This window comes from Bombina bombina, chromosome 5 (genome assembly GCF_027579735.1).
Source record: "Bombina bombina isolate aBomBom1 chromosome 5, aBomBom1.pri, whole genome shotgun sequence".
Classification (NCBI taxonomy): Eukaryota; Metazoa; Chordata; class Amphibia; order Anura; family Bombinatoridae; genus Bombina; species Bombina bombina.
The window spans coordinates 109,208,780-109,229,021 of NC_069503.1; the positions used below are offsets into that span (position 1 = coordinate 109,208,780).

At 36.8% G+C, this 20,242-nt stretch overlaps 1 pseudogene; it reads right to left on the reverse strand.

Moving 5' to 3' along the window:
* The window catches only part of LOC128660035 (zinc finger protein 208-like), a 309,793-nt pseudogene extending 294,645 nt beyond the window's left edge, over positions 1-15,148 (reverse strand).
* Between the last annotated feature and the right edge of the window lie 5,094 nt (positions 15,149-20,242).

The window sequence follows — 20,242 nt, forward strand, 5'->3', positions numbered from 1 at the left end:
GGTTAGGCGATTATCTTTCCAATGGTGGAAGTATTGGGGATCTGAAAAAAATAAAAAAAAAGTTAAAACATTTTTTTTCACAAAAATTTTTTTTAGATCAGCTTAGCACCCTGGTTGGAAAGTATTTAACACTCAAAGCAGGGTTAATCTAAGGTAAGACTTTAAGATGACTAAGGTGTAGACTGTCCCTTTAACTCCTGCAAAGACAGCTATAGAGCAGCAATTAATTACTGGGAGCTAGCTGAGAATATCTGGTGAGCTAATGATAAGAGACGTGTGTAGCCTCCAGTCAGCTCTCAGTAGTGTAAGTTTGATAACAGAAGTGAAATTAAAAGTGTCATAAAACTACACATACTATCTGAATCATGAAAGTGTAATTTCCTATCCCTTTAAGTATGATTTAAGTAACAGAAAATGTCTGTGTATAAAGTCTTGCTGCTGATTAATAATCTGGGTTGGTGAAGATTGGGGGTTAATTTGATATTGTTTTATGTACTGTTTTTTTTTTTTATTATTTTTTTTATTGAGAGAAACAAAGACAAACAACTGTTTTGCTCACAGTACAGAAAATTCACAAAACACAGGTTCTTCTGTAAATTACAATATGAAGGGTACAATTCTAGGTGAGCAAATCTGAAATGGGTTTTTCCCCCCAGACTTCAGTCAAACAGTAGAGGCCTCTTTTGGGCCATAATGAATCCATCTAAGTTGGGGGTTTTAAATGGAGATAGACCACTTATGGACCTATCTTCAACACTCACCCTCCTATGTCACACGGACCTCGGTTGGGTCCAAGAATAAAATCGTAAAACCCATGGGGTGCGGGAGGGCACATGAATATATAATTCAGCATTCACTGTGAAAGGGTTCAGCAAACAATTTACTGAACAGGGCAGAGACTACTCAACTCTGCCAAATAAACAGAGGATGACAAAGGGAAAGCAAACATAAAACAATATAAGTGGGTAGTTGCGCCTTTCTGTTCTTATGCTAGGCAATGGACTGAACAAATATTATTACTAGTCATGTTAGGACTCAGGAATCTGTAGGTATGTTCTAGGCGCCCTAGGGCTGTTATTGTCAAAAAATTACCAAATGAAAGGGGTTACCCAGACCCTGCACTTCTATATTCAGCTGTGTACATGCAAAATCTATCTACAACGGGCGTCAGGGCATCCATGTTACTCTTCTTACCAGTCCAGATAGATCTGAACATCACTAATATGGATATGGCAAGCCTGCAGAACATTATATACAGTTTCATATCACTTAAACAATCAAACATAAATATTTAGATTCTGCTGTAGTATGCACACTAGTATACAAAGACACTCTGTCTAACAAACAATAATTGAAACCCCATTAGCTAACCCTTCCATATAAGAAAGCTTTAGGGTAATGTAATAAGTAAGTTATAGTAGATGAGCAGGGTACATGAAACACAGGCAATTCTTCGAGTCAAATAAAATATGAAATAGATTATCATACACACAGTCTTCATTAATCTGGCGACAAGATGAGGGGCACAGCACTGCGTCCAACCACACGGAAGTGAAAAAATAGTAAGAGAGCATCAGTAATAAGGCTGCTGCGCAGTAAGCAGTGTAGTCAGGACCACAGTACCGCGCATCACACACACCCTAAAATAAAACTCACAGACTTATCCTACTCCGGTTTTTGCTAAACCTATAGCATACAAGTCGGCCAAGCAAACCCCTGTGAATGGGGCTCTCATGCAGTTTTGTGCACTTAACAGTTCAGCGTAGATTGACTGATATGATATATCCAGCAGCCTTTTAGCCCCAGACATACCCGGTCCCCTAACTCTGCTTTTTCTTTTAAGCATCTGAGACTTCTTTTGTATAAGTCTCTTTGTGGACCTCTGATAGTTCAGTTGCTGTGTTGGTCATTTTATAGCTACGGTGCCAGAGGACCTCCGCGCCAGAAAGATCACTTCAGTGTGCGCTCGGCTGCTACGTAGCTCACTTTGAATGGGCTGCCTTTTCGCTACAATCACTCTGTTAGGTAGGGCATCAGCTGTGACATGGGAGGTTGTACCTTCGGTATCACAGTGCTTGTCTTGTATTGTCTCTGTGTATCTCTGACCCTTGAGTATTAGCTTGATGCGTTGCTCTAGCCTGTTGTAATGACTCCGCAGTAGCTCTGCCAGTGCGTCCCACGTCAGACTATAGGTCCGGGCCATAGCCATCAGATAAAATTAGGAAGCGGTTCACGGCAGGGTGATGACCAAGTATGCAGTATGAGCTTCCCTTTTTGCTCTGTACACGGCCCCTTAACCCAGGTGGCCAGGGGGGGGAGATGTCAAGTGAGTAGGCCGCAGCCTTCCGAGTACAAAATTAGAAAGACCTTTAATGTGGCTAAAAATATGCTCCTATTGCTCACCTCGAGCTCATGCTACTAGTAGAAGAGATCACCGCTGTATTTAAAGTCCATAAACAGTAAAAATCAGCCTATTACCAAATTTTCTTGAGGAGCTGCAAATTGTGCGTCCTTCCATGTTAGCTGCTTGGCCACGCCCCCATTTTATGTACTGTTAAAGGGACAGTAACGTCAAAATTAAACTTAAATGGATTGGATAGAACATAACATTTCAAAAAACTTTCCAATTTTCATTTATTATCCATTCTGCTTAGTTCTCTTAGTATCCTTTGTTAAACGGTAATTCTAGGTGAACTCAGGAGCGTGCACGTAACTTCAGACAGAGATTGCAAGAACATTTATAGTTAACAAAACACAGATAATTCCCCAGGGTTCACTGTCACCGTAACTTGTAGTATAAAGTTATGTACTCCAATGTGAAAAAAAGCTGCGTATTCAAAATATAGCATTAACCCCTAAGAGAGCACATATCCATTTCCATGGGCACTAGCTTGTGAGCAGTCAGTAAGTAACGGTAATAGGTACAGAGGATGTGAACCTCTTGACTCACCCCACACTAACTGATGAACGGCTTCACTCGAACTTGCACAAGAGGTGTCAGCAGCTTTCAGGACAAAGGCTCCGTCATCCTGGTGAACCGCAGCTCCTGTGCGGGATTACACACTAGACGAGCCTTCCTCAACAGCGCCACCCGAATCTTGCAAGCGTCTGATGTCATCAATGGGACATGCCGCAAAGGGGTGTGTGAGTCTCTACCAATCCGCTTCAGCGTCCAGTTCCGAATCTTCAGCTCTCCTAGGGGCGATGCAGGATAGTATACCGGCAGACAAAAAAGTGGAGTATGAGGCTGTATTGGCTCTTGAAGGAAAACGGGCTCCTTGTAGTCCGTGAATAATATGCGAAAAAAGAGATTCAAGAGTTCCAATTTTTCAAAACTTCAGTGACTTTATTAGTGGAAAATAAAATTCTAGTAAATACCAGCACGGTAGCAGAGAGACAGCTGGTCCTACTAGTTTCGGCGAGATGACGTAATCTAAGACCTGCTGTGTGTTACAACATGGGTGTTTAAAAGTAACTCTCATCACAATCATTGGCTACAGGGGAGTGTATAGGGCAACTCCCCCTTAACCCTTACTTGGATAATGGATAAAGGATACAGCAGAGGAAATAATCATCATTATTACAATACAATATAATGCAAAGAATTTATCTGGATAGTTAAACACATAGTTAACAATAACAATAACAAAATGTTAGTGTAATGTCAGCAACATTGATAAATTAGAGATATCGTATCTAGGTATAATAACCCCTTTGTTTCCAACCTGAGAATTATTTCATGAATCAAAGGAGCAAAAGCAACAATATAAGTTCAAACTAAATTAAGTACAAAATGAAATACATTTTGATAATAATAATATTATTTGATAATAATACAATATATAACGATTTGGTAATGAAATAAAATAATATAATATAAGTGGAGGAAGATTGAAGTAGTGACAGCATAAACAACCAATAACCGACAATTTAAATTGTAGTGAAGAGTACACAGAACTCTACAACAGTCATACAAGTTCTAGTCATTCATTGTAATGAGAATAAGGAGTAAATGTCTCACAGATTTGATCCTCTATTGTGTATGATACATCATATTGGTGCTAAAAGTGAAAAACTAAATACTAAAAATTAGAAGGAAAAAACAACAAAGATATTTGTCATTGATTATTAGAAATTCAGTCACAATTGTAAATATAGAAAACCTTATCTCATATGTAGATATGTATGACCAAACATCTAACAATCAAATAAATAAATAAACCTTCTATAGTTTAAACATCATAGCACCAATGATGTTATCAAAATAGATTCATATACATAAAATATATGACATGAACAATATGTACTGGATTGAATTTACAACCATGAAACCCATACAATATTTAATGGTTGCAAAAGAAAATACTGCCACTAAAGAATCTCACTGTTAGTAAAGATATTAATATTTAACCAAAATGGACTCAATGTACTAAAGATAGTGGACTTATAGAAAAAATGGAGATCAATATTGAATGTATGAATACATAAATACATAAATTCTCAAAATCCTGTTAGCATCTAATTGGATGGAAATTTACGGGCTGCACTGTTGCCGAAAAAAACATATATATATGTGTGTTCAGCACCAGTGATTGATCAAGTCAAACTCCAAATTGAAGCCATTAGGGATCTGGGTGCGGAGTTTAAAGATCCAGAATGCTTCCTGGCGTGCTAATATAGCATCTTTATCCCCACCTCTAGGTGGTCTCCTAATGGCCTCAATTGCCCGCCATTTGAAAGATCTAACATCTCCACAATGAATTTCAATAAAATGTCAAGCTAACTCTGAGAATGTTTTCTCATTTCTGATGTAACCTAAATGTTCACGTACTCGAGTACGGATATCTCGGGACGTCATGCCTACATATTGTAGTTGATGAGTGACACATTCAACAAGATAGACTACATAATTGGTGGAACATTTAATGCAACCTTTTGTCTCATATGTTTGATTGGTGACACAAGAATGGAAGTTTTTTCCTTCGGTAATGAAATCACAGGCCTTGCATCTTGAGACCCCACACTTGTAGGTCCCATTCACAGAAAGCCATGTAGTGGGTTTTGGTTTCTGTGATATTTGACTTGGGGATAAAATATTCCCTAGAGTAACATTTCTAGAATAAACACATTTGAAACCTTTTTCCACTACTGTTTTCAGTTGTTTATCCCCATACATAATAGGAAAATATTTTTTCAGAATATTACAGATCTCATAAAATTCTGATGAGTACTTGGTAATGAAATATGTGTGGTTATCAGATTTTTTGTGTGTTTTATTTTGCAGAATCTCACCTCTTTCAATTATGGTTACTTCATCCAAGACATTATTAACCAATGAGTGGTTGTAACCTCTCTCAAGTAACCTATGTTTTACTTCTTTGCTTTCCTTTTTGTAATCAGATTCCCTATTGCAGATCCTTTTGGCCCTAAGCAACTGCCCTTTGGCAATGCCCTTAAAAACATGTTTAGGTGGGCACTTTTGCTGTGTAAAAGGCTATTTCCTGCAATGGGTTTCCGATACAAATTGGAAATAATGGTACCAGTTTCAATGTCTCCCCTGAGGTTAACATCCAAAAAATGGATTTCAGATTTTTGCCATTCATGGGTGAATTTTACTCCATTATCACTTATGTTCAAAAATTCTGCAAACTTGTCAGCCGATTCCTCATCTGAGGACCAAATGATAATCAAATCGTGGGTCACTCTGATGATGAAATCGGCTGTAGAATTATCCATAGAATAGTGAGAATCCAGAAAATATCTGATGGCACTAATGCCCATATCATGGGGTATAGTGGAGTATAATGACACCACATCGATGGTAAGCCAACTATCTTGTGGTGTCCAAACCATGTCTTCAAGCAGCTGTAGAATATGTGTGGTATCCATGATATGGCTGTGTAAAGAATGTACAATGGGTTGTAAGATGGCGTCCAACCATTCTGACAACGGCTCTAAAAGAGAGCCGATGCCAGAAACAATCGGACGTCCCCTCACCTCCTTGAGACTCTTATGGACTTTTGGCAGATGATGGAAGATCGGGACCACTGGGTTTTCAACATAAAGATATTGAACAGTATCATCATCCATGAGGTCCAAAAATCTTCCCTCATCCAACAAATAAGACAGTTCTTTCTGAAATCTTTTTGTAGGATCACATGAAAGAACGGAATATGTGTCAGAGTCTCCCAATTGTCTCGTGGCTTCTAGGATGTATGTATCTTTGTCTAAGACTACCACACTTCCACCCTTGTCTGAGTTCCTAATAATGAGAGAATCATTATTTTTAAGTGCTGTTAGTGTTTCTTTTTCACGTAAAGACAAATTGTGCTTACAGGGTCTGTTAGGATAATGAAGAGAGGTTAGATCTTCAACCACTCTCTTGTGGTAGAGTTCCAGAGTTTTACCTCTACTCTTAATGGGGTAGAGTTCCAGAGTTTTACCTCTAATCTGGATGGGGTAGAACTTGGATTGTGGTTTAAATTTGGGAAAAACCTCTTTGGCTGTTATTTCAGCAGTTGCTGATTCTGCTTGTAAACGCTCAAGTGCTGTAATGTCACAAACATCTTGAAAATTACTGATGTTAGAGGTGGTCAAATCAAACCTATTTAGGGAAGCCCTATTTGTGTATTGATCACTGTCAGTATTAGAATGGGTTAATTCGGAGTTGTGGAAGTGTTTTTGGAGCGTAAGTTTTCTTATAAATCTATTCACATCCACTATGGTGTTAAATAAATTAAAGCTGCTGTTTGGTCAAAAACCCAGGCCATAATTTAAAACCTTGATTTCAACCGAAGTTAGTGAATGTGAAGATAGATTTATAACACTCCCTAGGTCGGACGTTTTATCTCCCTTAGGGAGTATCTGTGTTTGTTGACCACATCCTTCCCTCCCCCTGTGGGTTGTTTTAGAACAGGCCGAAAAACCTGCAACTTATTGGTGTCTGCACTGTTGGATACCATATTGGACCCCCCCCATCATCAGTATTAGTCCTTAAAGTAAATGATGTGTTATCTGTTGCTTTATTGGGTACTTTGGATCTAACACTTTGACTGGATTCCACATCAACACTACTTGTGTTTCTGGGTACATTTGCTTGGTTCATTGATGTTGTTGAATCATCCCCCAATATTTGGGAGGTGGATTCACCATCAGATCCAGAATGTTCCTCACCTGATGTGGAAGCCACAACTGATGAATATTCATCATCTGTTGAGTCCACATCTGCAAAACTCACTTTTTTCTTTTGTTTATTCTTATTTTTGTGTTTATTTTTTATTGTTTTTCTTATGATTAAATGAACCACCACTTGACTCATCACTACCTGAGGCTTCACTCCCCTCTGTAGTGTTTAATTTGCCTTTATTTTTATTTTTATTTGAATTTCTCCCTCTGAATCTTGCTTGTTTTTGCCAAATAAAGACTTTTCCCTCATTATAATCCCTCTGATCTCTAAGAAATTTGATGTGCTTAGTAGAGATAAGGGTTTTTCTATTATTCTCAACCACCTCAGCCAACATTTTGTCAAAACTACTATATTCTTGTAATTCTTGCTATCTAGATAGATCATTTTGAAGATTTACAATTTAATCTCTCACTAGTAGTAATTGTTTGGATTTATATTTGACTAACAAAACCATTAGCCTCAGTGAACATTCTGATAAGATGTCATTCCACTCACTGATAAATTCACTATCTGTGATAACAAAATTAGGAAACTTTTTGACCCGAAGGCCTCTAGGTTTCATCTTTAAACCAAGATATTTGTTTATAATCCAAGTGTCCAATTTAAGACGTGTCTCTTTTAGCCTCAATAGTTCCAGGCTGTAGAACATGTCCCCCAATTTAATGTCACCAGACTCCTGATTGAAGAATTCCTCTAACTCCAACCCTTCAAAATCACAGTCACTAGGGGGTAGCAATGAGTAGAACTGTGTAGATACCGTGGCTTCCATATTGAGGATAAGGTATAATTGAAGTAATAATAAAGTCACAGATTCAGTCTCAAAGAAACAGAAGAGGGTCGTGGGGATCAAGGAGAAAATACACAAAACACAGATAATTCCCCAGGGTTCACTGTCACCGTAACTTGTAGTATAAAGTTATGTACTCCAATGTGAAAAAAAGCCATGTATTCAAAATATAGCATTAACCCCTAAGAGAGTACATATCCATTTCCATGGGCACTAGCTTGTGAGCAGTCAGTAACGGTAATAGGTACAGAGGATGTGAACCTCTTGACTCACCCCACACTAACTGATGAACGGCTTCACTCGAACTTGCACAAGAGGTGTCAGCAGCTTTCAGGACAAAGGCTCCGTCATCCTGGTGAACCGCAGCTCCTGTGCGGGATTACACACTAGACGAGCCTTCCTCAACAGCGCCACCCGAATCTTGCAAGCGTCTGACGTCATCAATGGGACATGCCGCAAAGGGGTGTGAGTCTCTACCAATCCGCTTCAGCGCCCAGTTCCGAATCTTCAGCTCTCCTAGGGGCGATGCAGGATAATATACCGGCAGACAAAAAAGTGGAGTATGAGGCTGTATTGGCTTTTGAAGGAAAACAGGCTCCTTGTCCACTATCTTTAGTACATTGAGTCCGTTTTGGTTAAATATTAATATCTTTACTAACAGTAAGATTCTTTAGTGGCAGTATTTTCTTTTGCAACCATTAAATATTGTATGGGTTTCATGGTTGTAAATTCAATCCAGTACATATTGTTCATGTCATATATTTTATGTATATGAATCTATTTTGATAACATCATTGGTGCTATGATGTTTAAACTATAGAAGGTTTATTTATTTGATTGTTAGATGTTTGGTCATACATATCTACATATGAGATAAGGTTTTCTATATTTACAATTGTGACTGAATTTCTAATAATCAATGACAAATATCTTTGTTGTTTTTTCCTTCTAATTTTTAGTATTTAGTTTTTCACTTTTAGCACCAATATGATGTATCATACACAATAGACGAGGATCAAATCTGTGAGACATTTACTCCTTATTCTCATTACAATGAATGACTAGAACTTGTATGACTGTTGTAGAGTTCTGTGTACTCTTCACTACAATTTAAATTGTCGGTTATTGGTTGTTTATGCTGTCACTACTTCAATCTTCCTCCACTTATATTATATTATTTTATTTCATTACCAAATCGTTATATATTGTATTATTATCAAATAATATTATTATTATCAAAATGTATTTCATTTTGTACTTAATTTAGTTTGAACTTATATTGTTGCTTTTGCTCCTTCGATTCATGAAATAATTCTCAGGTTGGAAACAAAGGGGTTATTATACCTAGATACGATATCTCTAATTTATCAATGTTGCTGACATTACACTAACATTTTGTTATTGTTAACTATGTGTTTAACTATCCAGATAAATTCTTTGCATTATATTGTATTGTAATAATGATGATTATTTCCTCTGCTGTATTCTTTATCCATTATCCAAGTAAGGGTTAAGGGGGATTTGCCCTATACACTCCCCTGTAGCCAATGATTGTGATGAGAGTTACTTTTAAACACCCATGTTGTAACACACAGCAGGTCTTAGATTACGGCATCTCGCCGAAACTAGTAGGACCAGCTGTCTCTCTGCTACCGTGCTGGTATTTACTAGAATTTAATTTTCCACTAATAAAGTCACTGAAGTTTTGAAAAATTGGAACTTTTGAATCTCTTTTTTCGAACATTTATATATACTTAGTTACAAACACTGCTGCACAGAGTGCTAAATACACATGCACGCCCCTAAGCTCATATAATATCAGCCTCCTAGGTTTACTCTATAAAAAAGGATACCAAAAGAACAAAGCAAATTAGATAATAAAAGTAAATTGGAAAGTTGGGTAAAATTCCTGCTGATGTTTTCCTAATTCTTCTGTGATATTGTGTTTTTAATTATACAAAAACCACAAAATACTGGTCTGGATTACAATCACTTTTTATTTGCATGAAAAAACATTGTATCTCATTAGATAGTAAAAAGCAGCATCACATGATATATGCACACAATGGTATAAATATACCTAACACTTGTGCTCTTGATACAAAGGGATTTATCAGACATATAATGTTCCCTTTATATATACAGTGTGTGCTATTATCAGTTCTTGTGGCTTCTAACTAACATGAAAACATCTAACAGACATAATATCAAGTTACAGAACATGACATACATATTACATACCCAGTATACATGTAGGTTATAGTAGCCATTTAAATGAAACTGATTATGATCACGTTTGTTACTGATATTGTGTCTCATGAAATAAAATCAGTTTCCCCTCAGTAATTCCTCTGTCTTGCCCAGGATCTTGTATGTGTTTCAAACCCTCCCAATTCCAGTACCTAGATGGTTTATTGCACAAATACAAAAACATATAAACCTATTTATTTGGGGGAAAGTCAAACCCAGGGTAAACAGAGACAGCTTATACAGAGCACACGGAGATGGGGGGTTGGGTTTGCCATGTATATCAGATTATCTAGATGCTATAACACTACAAAGGGTAATAGACTGGCATAGATCCATAGATTCCAAAGCGTGGGTGGCAATAGATTCGAACATTCTCAAAGCTCCAGATGTGGGAGCTCTCTGCCGGGTCCCCAAAGACCTTAGACCACCCCAGTGTACGGAATTGGCAATACATCGTCGAGTGTTTGAGTCTTGGGACTTGATCATAAAAAGGAAAAAACACATTTCGAGCATTCGTTCACCATTGTTTCCAATCCCTAGAAATGCTGAATTAATAGGAGGTTTGGATAGAGGTCAGAGGAGATTAACAGAGTGGGACTACACTACTCCACTAAGAGAATTTTCTATACAAGGGAAGCTTAAGAAGAGAGAGGAATTGGCAAATAATATGGGAGGCAGTTACACCAGCTGGCTAAAGTATTCCCAATTGGCGCACTTTGTGCACACCTCACCTTTCAGACAAGACTATATGAGAGAACTCACTCCATTTGAGAACTACTGTTCCACTAAAGGAACGGCTAGACATTCATTGTCCTTAGCAAGGAAAATGATACAAAGCGAACAGGCTCTCCAGCTCCCCTCATATACACTTCATTGGCACACTGACCTAGAATCTGACATACAGGTAGATGAGTGGCAATCCATTTTCACACAAACAAAGAAAGCCTCAACTTCACCCCAAGCATTGGAGCTTAATTTTAAAGTGCTATCACGCTGGTACCTCACCCCGGTGAGGTTACAATCTATTTACCCCGAAACATCTGGGAAGTGTTGGAGGGGCTGTGAGGCAAGAGGCACCTATCTCCACATGTGATGGAACTGCCCTAAGGTCCAACCCATGTGGAGAGCTATAGAGAGGTGTCTCCGATTGCTTCTGGGCAGAGATTTCTCTCTGACACCTAGAATTGCTTTGCTGAATGACCTGCCGAGATTACCATGTAAACTTAGACTCGCTTTACTTCAGATAGGCTTGACAGGAGTTAAAGCACTACTAGCACTACATTGGAAGACCCCCACACACTGACATTGACAAATTGGACGGACAAAGTGACAGACTTACTAATCTTGGAAGAATATGGTTATACCAAGAGGGGAAGGCTACACTTGCTAGCTAACATAAGATTCCTGTGGGAAGACTGTTTGAGACGTTTTAACCCTGTTCACGTGAATATCAATTCCAGGACTACCGACTGACCAGAGACGGCCGGATCTTACACTGTCCTGTTCTGTCCCCTCTTTTCTTTTTCCTCTTCATCCCCAAATCCCCAACCTCTGAGGGGTCTAAGAGAACCAAATAGGGAGAGATGGATATTGCTCATTTTCTCGGGTGAGGAGATAAGTAGAGACGTATAGACTGCATAAATCTTCATTATATTTCCCCAAAGATATAGAAACACACTCAAACTATATTATAAGCGGCTGACAGGTATTTTTATTTGTATATTTGTTTTTAGTTTTTCTTTAGATTTGCTATGTATATTGTTAAGGTTTGTTTATTTCAAATAGGATACTACCTAACCGGGTATTGGCTTCGTCTTGAACTAAAACTATGGACAACGGTATATTATCAGCCTCCCGGGTTAAGGTTAGGTCAGGACTTTTGTTTCAATGCTGTTTCAACAACTGGTATTCAAAATGCAAATGTATAACATGTAAAGTGCATTGTACAATATTAATATCAAACAATAAAAATGTTATATAAAAAAAAAAAGTGTCATAAAACTACATATTCTATCTGAATCATGAAAGTGTGATTTCCTATCCTTTTAAGTATGATTAAAGTAACAGAAAATGTCTGTATATAAAGCCTTGCTGGAGATTAATAATCTGGGTTGGTGAAGGTCGGGGGTTAATTTGATATTGTTTTATGTACTGTTAAAGGGACAGTAACATCAACAGTAACGTCAAAATTAAACTTAAATAGATTGGATAGAACATAACATTTCAAACAACTTTCCAGTTTTAATTTATTATCCATTGTGCTTAGTTCTCTTAGTATCCTTTGTTAAACGGTAATCCTAGGTGAACTCAGGAGCGTGAAGGTATCTTCAGACAGCAGAGTTTGCAACAACATTTATAGCTGTTATACATAGTTACAAACACTGCTGCACAGAGTGCTAAATACATGTGCATGCCCATAAGCTCATATAATATCAGCCTCCTAGGTTTAATCAATAACAAAGGATACCAAAAGAACAAAGCAAATCAGATAATAGAAGTAAATTGGAAAGTTGGGTAAAATTCCTGCTCTATCTGAATTATCAGCGTTTAACTTTCATTGTCAGATTTGGCTTCTGTCTTTGATGATGTTTTCCTAATTATTCGGTGATATTGTGTTTTTAATTAAACAAAAAACACATAATACTGGTCTGGATTACAATCACTTTTTATTTGCATGAAAAAACATTGTATATCATTATATAGTCAAAAGGAGCATTACATGATATATGCACACAATGGTATAAATATACCTAACACTTGTGCTCTGGATACAAAGGAATTTATCAGATATATAATGTTCCCCTTTAGTTATAGTAGCCATTTAAATTAAACTGATTATGATCACGTATGTTACTGCTATTGTGTCTCATTAAATAAAATCAGTTTCCCCTCAGTAATTCCTCTGGTATATAACATGTACTATGCTAAGCATCTATTGCTATAAGTAAAGGTTTATCCACATGATGTGCACATTAAATATATCTCCCAGAAGCCAATCATATGAGACTGTTCTTGTTTATTTAAGTTTCTAAAGCTCTATTCATATAAAGACTTCTTTATTCTGTAAATGTAACTATTTTCTCCCCTATGTAAATTAAACGTACAACTCCTAACACTGACATATTAATAAACAACACTGGGGGTGCTTTGGTGTAGAATGGTTGTGTAAACTGGTCAGTATGAGGACAGATCTGTATATTTCTGTGTCGTGTTTGTATTCTATCACATTTATATGAGAGAAATTGAGGTGCACAAGGGCACTTTAAATCTGGGGCTTTTGTAACTGGGATTTAGAAAGTATTATTTACAATATCATCCATTTTGATGCTTCTATTTAGAGAGTTTGTCCTCTAGGATAATTGTAAAAAGGTTTGTACACTGTGTATATAAAGTTTGTGTGTAAATATTTGGTGTTTAGTGATACCGGATTTCATTAAGAACCTTTTTCCACTTTCTAAACATGTGAAAGGTTTCTTCCCTTGTGAATATTTTCATGCTTTTTCAGACTACTCTTTTGTGTAAAACTTTTTCCACACTCTGTACATGTGAACGGCTTTTCTCCTGTGTGAATCCTTTCATGACTTTTCAGACAACTCTTTTCTGTAAAACTTTTTCCACACTCTGTACATGTGAAAGGCTTTTCTCCTGTGTGAATCCTTTCATGAGTTTTCAGATGATCCATTTGTGTAAAACTTTTTCCACATTCTGTACATGTGAACGGCTTTTCCCCTGTGTGAATCCTTTCATGTTTTTTCAGACTACTATTTACTGTAAAACTTTTTCCACACTCTGTACATGTGAACGGCTTTTCTCCTGTGTGAATCCTTTCATGTATTTCCAGTTGACTCATTTGTGTAAAACTTTTTCCACACTCTGTACATTTGAACGGCTTTTCTCCTGTGTGACTCCTTTCATGAGTTTTCAGATGTTCCATTTGTGTAAAACTTTTTCCACACTCTGTACATGTGAAAGGCTTTTCTCCTGTGTGAATCCTTTTATGAGTTTTCAGATAACTCTTTTGTGTAAAACTTTTTCCACACTCTGTACATGTGAAAGGCTTTTCTCCTGTGTGAATCCTTTCATGAGTTTTCAGCTCACTCTTTTGTGTAAAACTTTTTCCACACTCTGTACATGTGAACGGCTTTTCTCCTGTGTGAATCCTTTCATGACTTTTCAGACAACTCTTTTCTGTAAAACTTTTTCCACACTCTGTACATGTGAAAGGCTTTTCTCCTGTGTGAATCCTTTCATGAGTTTTCAGATGATCCATTTGTGTAAAACTTTTTCCACACTCTGTACATGTGAACGGCTTTTCTCCTGTGTGAATCCTTTCATGACTTTTCAGATCACTCTTTTGTGTAAAACTTTTTCCACACTCTGTACATATGAACGGCTTTTCTCCTGTGTGACTCCTTTCATGAGTTTTCAGATGACTCTTATGTATAAAACTTTTTCCACACTCTGTACATGTGAACGGCTTTTCCCCTGTGTGAATCCTTTCATGTATTTCCAGTTGACTCATTTGTGCAAATCTTTTTCCACACTCTGTACATATGAACGGCTTTTCTCCTGTGTGACTCCTTTCATGAGTTTTCAGATGACTCTTATGTATAAAACTTTTTCCACACTCTGTACATGTGAATGGCTTTTCCCCTGTGTGAATCCTTTCATGTTTTTTCAGACTACTATTTTCTGTAAAACTTTTTCCACACTCTGTACATGTTAATGGCTTTTCTCCTGTGTGAATCCTTTCATGAGTTTTCAGACAATCCATTTGTGTAAAACTTTTCCACACTCTGTACATGTGAAAGGCTTTTCTCCTGTGTAAATATTTTTCTGAGTTTTCAGATGATCCATTTGTGTAAAACATTTGCTGCACTCAGTAGATGTGTGTGGTTTCTCACCTGTGTGAATTTTGTGGTGTTCTAGTAGATGTGACTCCCATCTAAAGCTTATCTCACATTCTGTACATTGGAAAGGTTGCTCCTTTGTATGAATTACTTGGCTAGACTGTAGACTTTTCCTTTCTTTAATAGGTTTTGAAAACTCAGTAAATAGGTGTGGTTTATCCTAGGGGATAATAATTTCACTAGATAACTCATAAATGTTGTCCTCTTGTTTGATGACTAAATTACTCTCTGTACATAATGATTGCTTCCCAGTTCCTGCCAATTCACCATCTCCTTTGATTATCTGCTGTGATATCCCCAATGTTTGTGAATAGTCATTGGTGTCTAAGACTAATGGAGTTTGCGGTATGATTCTGTTGCTTCCTGTAGTGAAGGATAGATAGATGAACTATTGACGTGTTTGTCTACATAAAAAGAAATAGAGTAAAGAAAAATATGACTTTTTTCATTTATAATATAATCCATCTCAATAAAAAAAAATGTTATACTCAAAAATGTCTTCCGTTTTGTATTTTTAAATTTATTTACCTGTAAATCACAAATTAAAAAAGAATGATATAGAAAGTAAACATTACTACACTATAGTAAACTAAATGACTGATTACTGATGAAAACAAGTTATAGGGCCGCATGTTCTCAGCCAGGGAACAAGTACATCTGTATTCTGGGCAAGAGAGGTGACATCCACCATCCTCATTTAACATTGCACAAGCAAATGCACTAACAGTGCTGCCTCACTTATGCTCAGCCAAATGGGTGAGAACATGATGTCTTAATCATCACAGACTTATAATCAGTGTGAGATGTTTTTAGAGGGTAAGAAGCAGTGACCTTATGATAATCTTTAGCTTTTGGCTGTGGTTCTTCTATTTATATAGCAGCCAAAAGTTTCATAATACTCACTGTAAAATTAAGCACACAAATCAGTGATGGTTCTGGGGTGGGGAACACTGGGGGAATTGTGGGTGTTCCATGAGCGAGGTCAGAACAGGGGAAGGTGCAGGTGTTCTGAGTAATGAACCAGGTCTTGGGTGAGGTTAGGCAGTTGTTAGACATAGTCTGTCTAAAAGGACAGAGGGGGAGAAGTATTTTTTACCCTACTCCTCAGCAAAATAGGAGTTGTTCCTTCTTTATAACGTCACTGACACAAATGTTCTTAAAGATGCAGATATAAATATAATAGTTTATGTTTGTTTAATGAGTGATCTATTCTAATTTTCTCAGTATTTAAAGTCAGCATAATATCTATTTTACTCACCTAACACATATGAGTTCATGCTGATAACAGGCTCCAATGTCTGTGCTCAGGAAGAAGGTTCCCTTATTCACTCCAGTTACATCAATACCTGATATCTCTCAGTGCTCTGGCTAAGTCTGTAAAAAGTATATTAAATGGTTTAGACAAATAATAATAAATAATGGTTCTGATTAAAGGGACATAAAATCCAAAGTTTTTCTTTCATGATTAAGATAGAGAATACAATTGTAAACAACTTTCTAATTTAATTATCAATTTGTTTCATTCTCTTGGTATCACATGTCGAAGTAGCAGCAATGCACTAATGGTTTCTAACTGAACTTATGGGTAAGCCAATCACAACAGATATATATATATATATACATATTCAGCTACCAATCAACAGCTAGAACATAGGCTCTCTGCTGCTCCTGAGCTTTCCTAGATAAAGCTTTCAGCAAAGGATAACAAGAGAAGGAAGCAAATAATAGAAGTAAATTGGAAAGTTGTTTAAAATTGTATTCTCTAAATGTAGTTCTGCACCTGTATCATGTGACAGCTATCAGCCAATAACAGACTCATATTTTTATATAATGTGAACTCCTGCATATGCTAAGTAGGAGCCGCTGCCTTAGGTCATTTAAAAGGCTGTGTACAATTTAATAATGAAAATAAATTACAAACAGCAAACAGTTATTTTACATAAAAACTAAAGCTAAAGGTGAAATTTCCCATACACTTTATACTATTTTATACACCGGTAAAACAACTCATTAGAAACACATAAAAGGGACAGCAAAGTCACAATTACACTTTTATTATTCAAATTTAAACAACTTTCCAATTTCCTTCTATTATCAAATCTGCTTTATTCCCTTGGGGACCTTCGTGGCAAAGCATAAAATGCACTATGGTGTGCTAGCTGCTGATTAGTGGCACATACAAGCTCTTGTCTAATTGGCTGATACTTAAAAAAGCTATTACTCATTTGTTAACAGGAACAATCCCCACAAATGTATTTTTGGACAAGCATGAAAATATGGCTTGGTTCTGCTACAAACATTCATTTTACAAACTGCAGTAAATTATTATGTACTAAATTAGCGTTTTTAATGGAAAAACTAAGCAATACATTCATTAACACAGCATGAAAAATATAGAAAACAAATTAAATAAGTACAGTTGAGGTTTTTTTTTTACATAAACTCAGTTTCTTACATGAAGTGAAATCGTTTATCTCTATCATAACAAATGCAGAACACTATTTTCTCATCATTATATAAAACACAACAGTTAGATAAAGTGATGTTAGGATCAGCACTCCTGGGTCATCCCCTCCATATGTAACACTGCAGGATTTGCAGGAAACAGGTGCTCAAACCTTCACAGACCCCCAACCAAGATCTGAAGGAATCAAATAGGACAAAAGGATGAAGGTAGCACTCTCAGCAACTGGAAAACACCTTTAATAGGAGCTCCTATTAAAGGTGTTTTCCAGTTGCTAAGAGTGCTACCTTCATCCTTTTGTCCTATAAAACACAACAGTGTGAGGCTGTTAATAAAGATTTATGTCAGGGGTTGCATATTACCGTTTAGCAGAAGCTCTGTAAGTATGAAGTCTCTCTGGTTCCTCCTATGATATCACTGAGTGTTACACAGATATTTATACAAATGTGGGAGTGTCACCTTTCTCTGTGTGACTCACATGAGTACAACTTGTCAGTTGGGAGACAATGAGAGGGTCACACCTGGACTTTTGTTCTCATATAGATGTCTATTGTCCCCTCTGGTGTCAGATGAATACAGAGTCCCTGCCTCCCCCTCAGGGTGTGATTATCATATAGATATATGCAAGGAGGGAACAAACTATTTATTTAAATGTGGGAGTATTTTCTGTTGTGTCCTAAAATATCTCAGGATACAGCATTATATTATGTTTTTATTGATGGAAATTGTTATTTTAAAAAGGAACAGTCAAGTCCCCAAAAAACTTTCATGATTTAAGTAGGGAATGTAATTTTAAACAACTTTCCAATTTACTTTTATCACCAATTTTGATTGGCTCTCTTGGTAAAAAATCATAACCACAAAAAAGGGTTAGTCTCATGGACTCTTGCCACTATGAAATAAATAACTGTTATAAATTCATGTTTTCTTTCATGTAAGTGGCACAAGTCCATAAGTTAGTGACATATGGGATATAATACCCAATATATGGAAGTCCACGAGTCACTAGAGAGGGAGGGATAAAATAAAAACAGCTATTACCGCTGAGAAATTAAATCTAAAAAATAATTATTTTTTTTCTTAAAAATATAAAAAAAACTCAAAACAAAGGCATCAGAATCAAATTGAGACAACTGCCTGAAGAACCTTTCTATCAAAGGCTGCAAAATGATACATTTTAGAAAAAGTATACAAAGAAGACCAATTTGCTGCTTTGCAAATTTGATCAACTGAAGCTTCATTCTTAAGAGCCCAAGAAGTGGCAACTGATCAAGTTGAATGAGCTGTAATTCTCTGAGTCTTAGAATGCTCCACCTCCAAATAAGCTATGTGAATCAAAAGTCTCAACCAAGAAGCCAGAGAAACAGCAGAAGCTTTCTGACCTTTCCTGGAGCCAGAAAAAAAAACAAATAGACCCAGAAGTCTTTCTGAAATCTTTAGTAGCCTTAACATAATATTTCAAAGCTCTTACCACATCCAAAGAATGTAAAGACCTTTCAAGAGAATTCTTAGGATTAGGACACAAGGAAGGAACAACAATTTCCCTATTAATGTTGTTAGAATTCAAAACTTTAGGCAAAATCTTGATAGAAAATCAGATAAAGAGACTCACAAGAGAGATTAGACAGTTCAGAAACACTTCTAGCAGAAGAGATAGCCAAAATAAATAATACTTTCCAAGAAAGCAATGTAATGTCCAGAGAATGCATAGGCTCAAAAGGAAGAGCCTGTAAAGTTTTCAAAACCAAATTGAGACTCCAAGGAGTAATAGATTTAAAAACAGGTTTGATATGAACCAAAGCCTGAACAAAACAGTAAATGTTTAGCAATCTTTCTATGAAATAAAACAGAAAGAACAGAAATTTGTCCTTTCAAAGTATTTACATACAAACCCTTATCCAAACCATCCTGAAGAAACTGTAAAATCCTAGGAATTCTAAAGGAATGCCAAGAATAATCATGAGTTGAACACCATGAAATATAGGTTTTAAAAACCTGATAATAAATCTTCCTTGAAACAGACTTACGAGCCTGTATCATACTGCTAATTACTGAGTCAGAGAAACCTCTATGACTAAGCATTCAATTTCCATGCCATTAAATTTATAGATTTGAGATCCTGATGGAAAAACGGACCCTGAGACAGAAGGTCTGACCTTAAAGGAAGCGGCCAAAGCTGGCAACTGGACATCTTGACATCTCAAAACCTGAGAGGCCAAGCTGATGCTATCAGAAACACATAAGATTGTTCCATTATGATCTTGGAGATCACCCTTGGAAGAAAAACCAGAGGCAGAAAAATGTAAGCAGGTTGGTAAGACCAAAGAACTGCTAGAGCATCCATCGTGTCTGCCTGAGAATCCTTGGACCTGGAAAGGTTTCTTGGAAGCTATTTGTTCAGACGTGAGGCCATCAGATCTATTTCTGGAGGACCCCACATCTGTACTAATTGAAAAAACACATCTAGATGGAGAGACCACTCTCCCATAAATAAAGTCTGACGACTGAGATAATCCGCTTCCCAATTGTCTACCCCTGGGATAGGAATCACAGAAACTTGACAAGAGTTTTATTCCGTCCAAGAAAGTATCAGAGATACTTCTTTCATTGCTGAATGACTATGAGTCCCCCCTTGATGATTGACA